The sequence below is a fragment of the Pleuronectes platessa genome, chromosome 19, assembly GCF_947347685.1.
Source record: "Pleuronectes platessa chromosome 19, fPlePla1.1, whole genome shotgun sequence".
NCBI lineage: Eukaryota > Metazoa > Chordata > Actinopteri > Pleuronectiformes > Pleuronectidae > Pleuronectes > Pleuronectes platessa.
Window position 1 is genome coordinate 4,145,902 of NC_070644.1, and position 10,789 is coordinate 4,156,690.

Genomic DNA, 10,789 nt, shown 5'->3' on the forward strand with positions numbered 1-10,789 from the left:
GCGTGGGCGTTAAAATGCCCCATCTGATCTCATCCAGTGGGCTTGCCGTGGTGAAATTGATCCCTGTGGTAGATACACTGACAGGCCAGAGGAGCCAGTGTTCAAACGAATTAGGAAGAGGAGAGGAAGACGGCTAGGGCTTTCTGTTTGTTCTGCCTCTAAATAATACAGCACAATGACAGCCAGCAAACAAAAGCATTTGTGTAGCGAGGAGCGATACCAGGGATAGAATATAACACAGAGGAATGCTTAAATTACAGATGAGAACAGAAGGAAAATTTCCCTATAAACGTGCTGTCGTGGGTCGGACATTGATAGGAGGCAAACCGGCACGGTCGGAGACAGGAAGGAGCATTTGATCTCAAAAAGAATAATAATAATAAAGTCAGGACAGTCAGTAAAGGCACTGGAAGCCTGCGAGCAACAAACTGGAGCCCTGGGCTCTGCTCCCACATGGACACAACTTATTGTTTTTTAATATTTGCAGCATAAAACCTTATATAACTTTCCTTTTATTTTTGGCACTTAATTGCATTGCTTCAGGGTCGAAAAAGTGATGGTATCCAAATTCCCTGAATGTGATTAGACATCAATGTGTAAAGGGTCGGTGCATGGGGAGATTTAGCGTTGAATAATTGACAAAGCTGTATTATATTGCTCCAGGAATTATTCGGCCTTAAAACGCTCATTTCACTATGCATGTGTTTTTTAACATTCGTGCATCTGAAAAATAATTGAAGGGCCTGCACGCTGCTGAATATTTCATCCCCCTCCACCTCTTTCTCCAAATTTTCACAGGCTGAATGATGGCTTTTTCACCCCAAAAGAAAGGATATAAATTTTTCAGGCATTTTAAATAATTAAGTCCAAAGTGTTTGGGGCGGCAAAGCCCTGATAAACTAATCTGAGACGGAGAAGGGAGAGAAAAGGTCTGAGAGGGACATTAGAAATTTATTATTTTATCAGCAGCTATTTATTATTAACATAGAGAGACCCCATTAGCATTCATAGACAAAGGGACTCCAGGGAGGATGCCCTGTGGATTTCAAGGTGATACATTAAAACAGTGAAGTTAAAAGGAGGGGAAAGTATTCGCTCCGGACCCTGACCTGCACATTAGCCACATCTTTCATTCAGCGCAGTCTGAGGGATACTTTTGAAGTGGATTTTTTTTTTTTGTGGATGGCATATTTAGAAAGTGAAAATGAATAATTTCTCTTTGACATGTACGAAATATGCTTTCAGGGACATACAGTAAATACAACTGAGGACACTGAGGTCAGTTCGGAAACAACTTGGGAGAAGTTTACATTGGATGCTGCAATAATAAAATATTTTTATAGTGATGTGGTTTTTTAGTGTTGGTCCGTCCACAATTCTGGTCCAGACTGAAATATCTCAACTTATCCTTTGTACAGAGATTAATGAGAGATGCCTCAGACTTTCTCCTCCCTGATGGCTTTTCATTTAGTGCAATTATAAGGTTGAACTACTTAGAATTACGATGGTGATCCCTTACTTTTACCTATAGTGCCATCATCAAAAAATAGCATGACACTTATGTGAATATGATCTAATTCTGCCAAATTCGATGAAAGGCTCATCATTTCTTGGCAGCATTTTTCATCTTTCAGCTCCTTGTTTTTATTTACAGCCTGGGGCTTATGCTTTCATTCCCTCTTATTGGTCTCAGTAGCGTCTCATCCAGCTTGCAGCAGAATATATCAGATGCAGTTTAATGACAAAGCCCCCCATTGGCTGAGGTTAGTATGACAGAACTGTTGGAGGAAGTCAGGTTGCGAGGGCGGTTGTTCTTTTTCCAGATTACCACTGAGAGCCAACACAGTTTTTCTTTAAAAGTAAGGCCACGATCATTTCCTAACCCTATCCACGTATTCATAACTGTGATGAAGCCCTTAAATATGCCTGGATCTTAATTTTAACGATCTATGTAGTTTCAAAGCCCTGGGTACAGCTCTGTTCAGAACATTAAGTATATTCACAGGTGAATAGAAGCCTTTGAGGTCTGTCAAAATGACAGAGACTATAGTAAGCCAAAAGTAAAGCCAAGCGTGACCAAACAGAGATGTGTGTGAGACAAGAAAAATCCAATATCTGTCCGTCTGCTTGATGTAAGAGGGCAGAGAGAAGGAGTCAACCCCTCCTCCATTCTCAAATCCTAGAAGGGAACCAAACCCACCCCCATCCAAAGCCACACCGCTCGTATGAGAATATCTTAAATTCAGCCGGGATCTGCAAGTTTCATGAGCTGGCCGTCTCCCTTCTCAATTTCTCAGCGTGGTGTCAAAGCAATCTCGACAGTGACATGTGACAGTCTGAGCGCTGAATCAGAAAATCAGCTCATTTCAGAGCGAAACCCTTTTCTCTCTGTTATTAATCTATTCTTATCTCACACCCTCAAAACCTCTCCCTCTCTCTGCGTCCAGCCCCAAAATCTCATTATACTGGAAATTTGAGGGGGAAAATGTTACACCATAGGATTACCTATTATCATCTGGCACTTGGGGGAGAAATGGCAAAGAAAAGAAAAAGTCTCTAGTGATGCATGGAGCTCTGTGTTGATTCCAGCTAACTCCAAACTTAACATGCTATTATGCTCAACCTGACCAAGGTAATTAACTTCTTCAAAGCAAGTTAAGTACTCATGGGGCAGATTTGGAAGCATTGACATTTTTGAGTTACTGATGTTGCTGGATGAGACTCATCAAAGTTGGAGAACCATAAAAAAATTCAAAACCATCTGGTCGGTTTGGAGATATTTGCCAGGATAAGTGAACAAATTTGGCCTGCTGATGGCACTTCGCCAAAATCAGTAGGATTCATCTTCTGGGAACATCTGTACAAAATGTCATGGCAGTCAAACTGCTTTTGGACCAGCACTGAACTGAGCTGAGAATATCCAAATATTCTCCAGAGATTCGAATGTCCGAATGATCCTCCTCTTCAGGATTCACCGCTTGCGAGTTGATGACAAATAAACACACAACAGGCTCAAAAAAGGAAAAACAAACAAAGGAATCCAAATATCTCTGCAATAAAAAGCGGTGCCATACATGTAGAAGACACTGGTGAAGATGTCAAGAGAGCTTTTGGTGATAATAGCGAGCACCAGTGTCGATTTGCTATAAACAAAAACATGCAGCAGAATTTATTGCCATATCCTCCTCTGCCTGCTGCGGAAACCCTCACCTGAACAAACCTGAGATTTCTGTGTTCTTGTGAACTTGTCGAGAACCGTTACACCTCAATGCCTAAGTATTCAACAAATAAAACCTCTAACCTTCTGTTTCAACTAAAAGAAAAGTCTGAGGATGGCCAAAACTCCTATCATTCATCCCAAAGCTGGCCTTAAAGTCTCTACTAAATGTCAGTAATCCATTCAATAGATGTGGAGAAACCCCACATATTCATGACATCGCTAAAGAAGTCAGAAAATCACAAAAGTCATAAGGGTTCATCCTCTGGAAACCATGAATGTTTGAATAGCATTTTTGTACCAGCTCATTGAGTCGCTGTTGAGATAATTCCTGTTCTGCATTTACACAGTTTTCTGAATGGGACGTCTCAGCCTACAGTTCCTGGAGCAACTGTGATAAATCAACCAAAAACCAGTGGAAGTGGAAGTGGAAGAAACTGAATTTGATAGGCAAATGTTACCATGACAACATATGTGCTCCTCACTGGTCGGGATATAGACAAGATTGAATGAGGACATTGGATTTCATGAAAATCATCATTTGCAATTATAATTTTCAAGAGACACTTTCCAAACACATTCAAGGATTTACTTAAGCTCCTCTCTGCCTGTTCAAAGTATCCATTTTCCTTTCTTTCTGGGAAGAAAATGTGCCGACTCCCTCCTCTGACCCGCGCCAGCCGTGCAGACAGTGCTGAGGATGCTGGGATATATGCCTGGAGTGGTTGGAGCTCCTCTGTGACCAAATACTCATCTTCTCACTCGTTCCAAAAGAACCCATTAATATTTCAAATTAATGCAAATAACCTTAAATGATGAAGAATTGCCCCATATCAAAATTCAATTACTGTTAAACACTGATGAATCACTGATTGAAAATTATGAATAATTTCTTTGACACAATGAGTCTCACAGAAAAACGTGGCTCTCTTAATAAGGACCGAGAGTTAAAATGTGACTACAAAAGAAGGCTTTCACAATAAAAGCACGTTATTTCACCGCAGACCTGTACCTTTCTCTGAATATCTGTCATCAAGGGGTTTTACTGTAGGAATATAAGTTGTAGAACATTTCTCTTCGCTTGCATGTGAACACTCAATGTGTTAAAAACATTGTTTTCAATGTGTGTACGAATCTGTAAATGTGTTGTACTCGCTCGTGTACTGAGATTTGTGAATGTATAGAATAAACATATGCATGTACATAAATCAGCAAATATGATTTTAGTATATTCAAAATAATCTTTAAAAATAAGGTATGCACTTTAACATGGGTAAAAGCTGTAATAGTATTGCTTCAATAGTAACCCTATTTAACACGAGGCTATGTAGATATATGGGGGAGGGGGGTGTTATTCCCTCAACACACCTAGCCTGTGGCAGTGTGAGGTGGGCGTGCTTGTCAGTTTTCTTGTTCATGCAGTTGTGTGTATTAAAAGGAGCAGGTCTCTTTTTTTATCATCCAGATGAAAACAGTACAAACTGAATTGGAACGCAGTAGAGCACATACCTCCCCCAAAAGTCTTCTTATTGTAACAGCCTTAAAATTCAGTCAAGCTGCCATCTCTTAGATATCAGTTCCCTATCTCTTAGATATCAGTTCCCTATCTCTTAGATATCAGTTCCCTAAAAATCTGAAGAAATAATCCCTGGGAAATCAGTCCAAATGTTGAAAAACCTCCTATCTTGCCAAATTTCATGAGTTCTTCTCTGACCCAAATCAAGTTTCCAACAATTTCATAAAAATCAATCCAGTAGTTGTTGTGAAATAACAAACAAACCGACCAGCAAACAGACAGGAGGTAATTATACTATCAGTCAGCAGTCAGTGGGGCCGGGCAGGATGCTAACTGTCCGACTTCTGTTACGTCCTCAGATCAACTCAGTGGTCGTCAACTGGTTCAAACTGCCGGTCAAAACCACTGCCAGATCATTTTGATGATTTTGATTATTCCTATTTCACCATAGTGGACTGACACAGACATTCTTGTGTCGTGGGTAGCTACATTCACAGAATCACTTCCTGTTTGGTAATTTGTCCTGAAAACAAATGTTTTGCTTATGCTTTGAGCAATGCTTTATGGAACAGAACTCAGAAATTGCTGACATGCAATGTGCGATAAAACAACAGCAGTTCAGGAAATCATTCAAACTAATATATAAACCGCTGATATGAATAGTAATAAGCAAACTGAGTTTCATTTGATGGATTTAATGATAAACTCTTCATTGCAGATAAACCAGGTAGGATGTTTTCTAACTTCACTCTGCACCATAGACTGTTTATAAAAAGATCTGCACACGACAAGCAGTCCACAAACAATAAAAAGAGACAGTATATTGTAGAACTGTTTAAGGAGGACTCACTAATGACAAGGAATAATTCTGAAGTAGCTCCGGAGCATTAACACAGGACTAGCAAACAGAACATTACAAACAGACAGGTTTACAACAGGTACTGCACTAGTACATAGAAATGTTGTGTCTTTGCTCTAGATTTGACCATTTAACTATAGTAACAATCTAAGTGTAAAGATGTAACACCATGCTTAGTTCTTTAGAAATATAATGAACTTCTCTCCTGCTCTTTTCATTCACATAGAGGACACATGCTTAATGATTAATGCTGTGCTGCCTGTGGTTTACAGAGGCTCATACAGTGAGTAGAAGTTTGACTGTTGGGCTCCAATCAGAGAGCAAAGGTGAAATCCTGGCTATATTCACACCTCAGCACCTCAAGCCAATGGGTGTCCTAAGTGTAATTGTCACATTGTGCCCCCTCCATACAAAAAAACCTTCTCCACTGGAAAACAGAATTAACAGAACTATAAATGCAATGATGACAAAAAAAATGAATTCTTTGAATTTCCCTCTGTACTTTAGTTTAATGGAACAAAGCCACAATGCATTATGTTACAAACTGCAGAGTCAGATGTCAATATTTCTGTGGGACTTTTGCACTAAATTGAAGGCCAAGGTCACTTAAAGTGGTTCTCTCTTTCCTGCATCTTCCACAGATTCCCCCTCTGGAGTGAAATGTGAGAACATCATTCGTTCCTCTCCACGCTGCACTTTGGTGAAAACAGCTGATGTAACTGCTCCATCAGTAGGTGTTTGCCATGTGTTTGCCCTGACGATGAAAAACGAATTTCCTCTCGGGACAAGCACAGTCACTACAAGGCCGGAGCAGCAGTCCATCCAACGCGTGTTGCAGCAGCGCCACCTTCAGGCGTTGCAGCTGCAGAACAGGTTCATGTGCGTCAGTGGCTCAGGAAACACTATGAGAACAAAGCTCAGTAAATCATGTTGTCGTTGTCAACACAATCTTTCCGCTTACAAACGCTGTATTTCTAAAACTTGGATCGACAGGAATAAAACTGATAGAGAAGGGAAGAAGCCTGACACTTATTCACACTGCATTATGAATGTTTGTATTTGATGTAACCTCCATTCAAATTTATGTTATTCCAAATAATCAGCTGAAGGCTATGATTTCCACTACTGTACATTTCTATCCCCTAACGTGATAAATGAATAGATAAATATAAACATGCAGCTTCAAGGTTACATGATGTGCAAGAAAACCCAGAATACAACAAACTGTTATCTATAAATAAATATAAATACAAAGTGTTTAAACTACAACTCAGCTGTCATTTCCATCACACCGCATGCACTTATCTAAATAATTATTCAAAGTACAATAATAAACATACCAGAAAATATTTAACAGTAAAAATATGTTGATATCCAAGTCCTGGTTGACCTTGATCAAATCCAAACTTTGTGATGTGGCCCAGCCCAACTTAAAAGGAGTGTTAATGGGTGTCTATTCCATTTGATCTAACATGTGACAGATACTTTGTGTCTCATCTCCTATAATTAATCTTATATTAATTTTACATGGGTTGTAGATGAGAATATAATTTGTTTTTATTACCTTTTAATATTACCTGTAGGAGAACTCTCTCCCACATGGTGGAGCCAAAGTAACAATGTATGTGCTACAGTCAGTGCTACAGGTGGAGGAAAAATTCATAACCTTTACTAAAATAAAATTACCAATACAACAAAGTAGATATATTCAATAACAGGTACAAAATTCCTTAAAGCACTAAAGTACTATAGGTAAAATTTTGCTAAAAGTGTCTGCTGTCCAATTTCCCATGTGAGGGATATATTGTTATAAATTAGACAAAATAGATGCATTAACACATTTTTTAGTTGTCAGTCTAGGCTATTCAGCCTGGAAACTGTCTTAACAGTGAAAACCTCTGTTTACCTGTTTACTGTGCAGTGCATTCTAGTTACTGCCTGGTTTCAGGCACAGGAGTGCACACCTCCAATATGAAAAAAGGGCTTCAGGTGGTGCTAATGATAATAAACTCTATTCCTATAGCACTTTACAGACTAAATCAAACTAGACACCGCTATGTACAAGTGTTCATAAAACTGGATCCGAAAAGCTACCAGCAAGTCACAGTCAAATTAACACAGATATACATAAAGTGCAGTATTTGTAAAGGAAAAGGTACAACATTTCCCATTGAAATGCAATAATCTAATAGTAGTAGTAATGGAAAAACTCAATCAAAGTTGTACTTAAAGTAGATGTACATAAATGTACTAATGGTCTGGAAAGAATTCAGATACTATGTATATTGTGAATAAACAATAAATATTCCTAACACCTTAACATGGTTTGCCTGCACAAAGATTTATACACCGGACTCAAAATGACAGGAAGTTCATACAAAGGTTCATTAATATCATTGCCATTTATTTCCCCTCTCACTAACTTTCATGAGCCAACTCCCAGAGCAGTCATTTGTTTTTAGAGCTGCTTCCTCCTACCTTCCCTCCCTCCCTCCCCCCCCTCCCTCCCTCCCTCCTTCCCTCCCAGTCCTTCTTCCTCTCTTTCTTGTTGCTCCTAATAGAGCATCGGATTCCTCGCGTGAGAGCGTCATGTTGGGTCTGGTTGATTGTGATATTGGGTTACATTATTTTTCCTTGTGTGTAATCCCTCATTCAGACAGACCAGGGAGCCTTTTCTTCGGGGACAGCTTGGATTTCGGCACAGGATGTAGATGGCCTTTAAAAAAATGAAAAAAAGCTCAACTACAGGTCTCAAGCAAATGTTCCAAAAGTAAAATAATGGTGTAGCATTGAATTAGGTGATTGCTCAATTAGAAACCACTCCTAATGTGTTTGAGGACTCAAACCAGAGACACTTTGGTTCCAAAAGTAAAAGTAGAGTCAGTGTCTACAGCCCACATGAAGGATTATTAGTTAGTATTCAACAACTTAACTTGGAAGGAAATCTATAGTCATCAGAATTGGTATATACACAGTACTTTCAAAACAACCAATATTACAAAATAAATGAAGAGCAGAATGAATGGACTGAAGGGACCTACCTGACAATAGGTCCAGGGGCCCAGGGAGTCAGGCTGCCACAGCTCAAGACAACAACAAAGAGGCAGACAAATTATCCCAGAGATGCAAAATGACCAAAAGGATTGGAAATGTCCACAAAGAGACATGCAAACGATCACATAGAGACCAGAGAGATTCACACAAAGGATCACAGAGGTGCAACATTACCAGAAAGAAGCAAAATGTCCACAAAGAGACATGCAAATGGTTAGAAAGAGACATTAAATGACCAGAAAGATACACACAAACGAGTGTGAAAAGCAATAGTCCATATAAATATAAACAACCTGCCAAAATGAAATTGTACCTGTCCATATAAAGACACAGCCACACCAAGGCCTTTTTGAGTAGAAAAGTGAGATGAACTGGTTACAGGAGTATTTCTATGAATTCCTATATCAATATTTTTGAACAACAGCCACAGTGTAAATGCAACAATACCAGAGGTTCACCTTTCGGACAGTGAACATGGTAACACATTAATAATAGCTTAAGACTCATTTGAACCATTTTATCATGTTTACTTTTCTGTTTATGCAGAAAATACTGATCAGATTTTATTTAATCTTATTGAGGGCTATGGGCCAATGGAGAAGAAGAAAATCAATCATCTTTTATTTCATGTTATTTTACATTGTGAGACTAGGGGCATTTTTCAACACGTTTGAGAATTTCTCAACGAACAATTCAGAAATCTTTAATGAAAAAAAAAAAAATCATCTTGAAGAATCATAATAACAAGTGAAATCTAGTGCTGATCCAGATACTGATGATGATATAGCTTTTCGTAATATTGTGATAAAGTGGCCAATAAGACAGTTCGCTTTTTAACTGTCGGACTGAAAATCCTAGTCTTCAATTGTATCTTGGCGTCGTCAGGTGTTTCAGCTATTTAATCGTGATAATGTAACAAGCCAAACCAGAGGGTACGCTTAGGCTAAAGGTGAATCTGACTGGCTACTGGCTTGGATGGCAGCAATATGAAAGCCATGTACAGTGCCTTGCATAAGTATTCACCCCCCTTGGACTTTTTCCCATTATGTACTGTTACTAACTGGAATTCAAATAGACTTAAATAAACTTTTTCCCGTTTGATCAACAAAACATGCATAGTACTTTGGAGGTGCAAAATAAATTTTATTGTGACACAAACAATAATGAGAACAAAAAAGTTGACATCTGTTGGGTGCATAAGTATTCACCCCCCTGTGTCAATACTTGGTAGAACCCCCTTTCGCTGCAATTACAGCTGCAAGTCTTTTGGGGTATGTCTCTACCAGCTTTGCACATCTAGAGATGGAAAGGTTTGTCCATTCTTCTTGGCAAAAAAGATGAAGCTCAGTCAGATTGGATGGAGACCGTCTGTGAACCGCAATCTTCAAGTCTTGCCATAGATTCTCTATTGGATTGAGGTCTGGGCTTTGACTGGGCCATTTTAAGACATTAACATTCTTTAATCCAAACCATTCCTTTGTAGCTCTGGCTGTATGTTTAGGGTCATTGTCCTGCTGGAAGATGAACCTCCGCCCCAGTCTCAAGTCTTTTGCAGACTGCATCAGATTTTCTTCAAGGATTTCCCTGTATTTGGCTCCATCCATCTTTCCCTCTATTCTGACCAGTTTCCCTGTAGCTGCTGAAGAGAAGCATCCCCACAGCATGATGCTACCACCACCATGTTTCACTGTTGGGATGGTGTGCTCAGGGTGATGGGCAGTGTTGGGTTTTCGCCACACATAGCGTTTTGCATTGAGGCCAAAAAGTTCAATTTTGGTCTCATCTGACCAGAGCACCTTCTTCCACATGTTTGCTGTGTCTCCCACATGGCTTCTGGCAAACTCCAAACGGGATATTTTATGGATCCCTTTCAACAATGGCTTTCTTCTTGCCACTCTTCCATAAAGGCCAGATTTGTGGAGTAGACGACTAATAGTTGTCCTGTGGACAGATTCTCCCACCTCAGCTGTGGATCTCTGCAACTCCTCCAGAGTGACCATGGGCCTCCTGGTTGCTTCTCTGATTAATTTTCTCCTTGTCCGACTGTTCAGTTTGGGTGGACGGCCTCCTCTTGGTAGGTTTGCGGTTGTGCCATATTCTTTCCATTTTCTTATGATGGATTTTATGGTGCTCAGAGAGATGA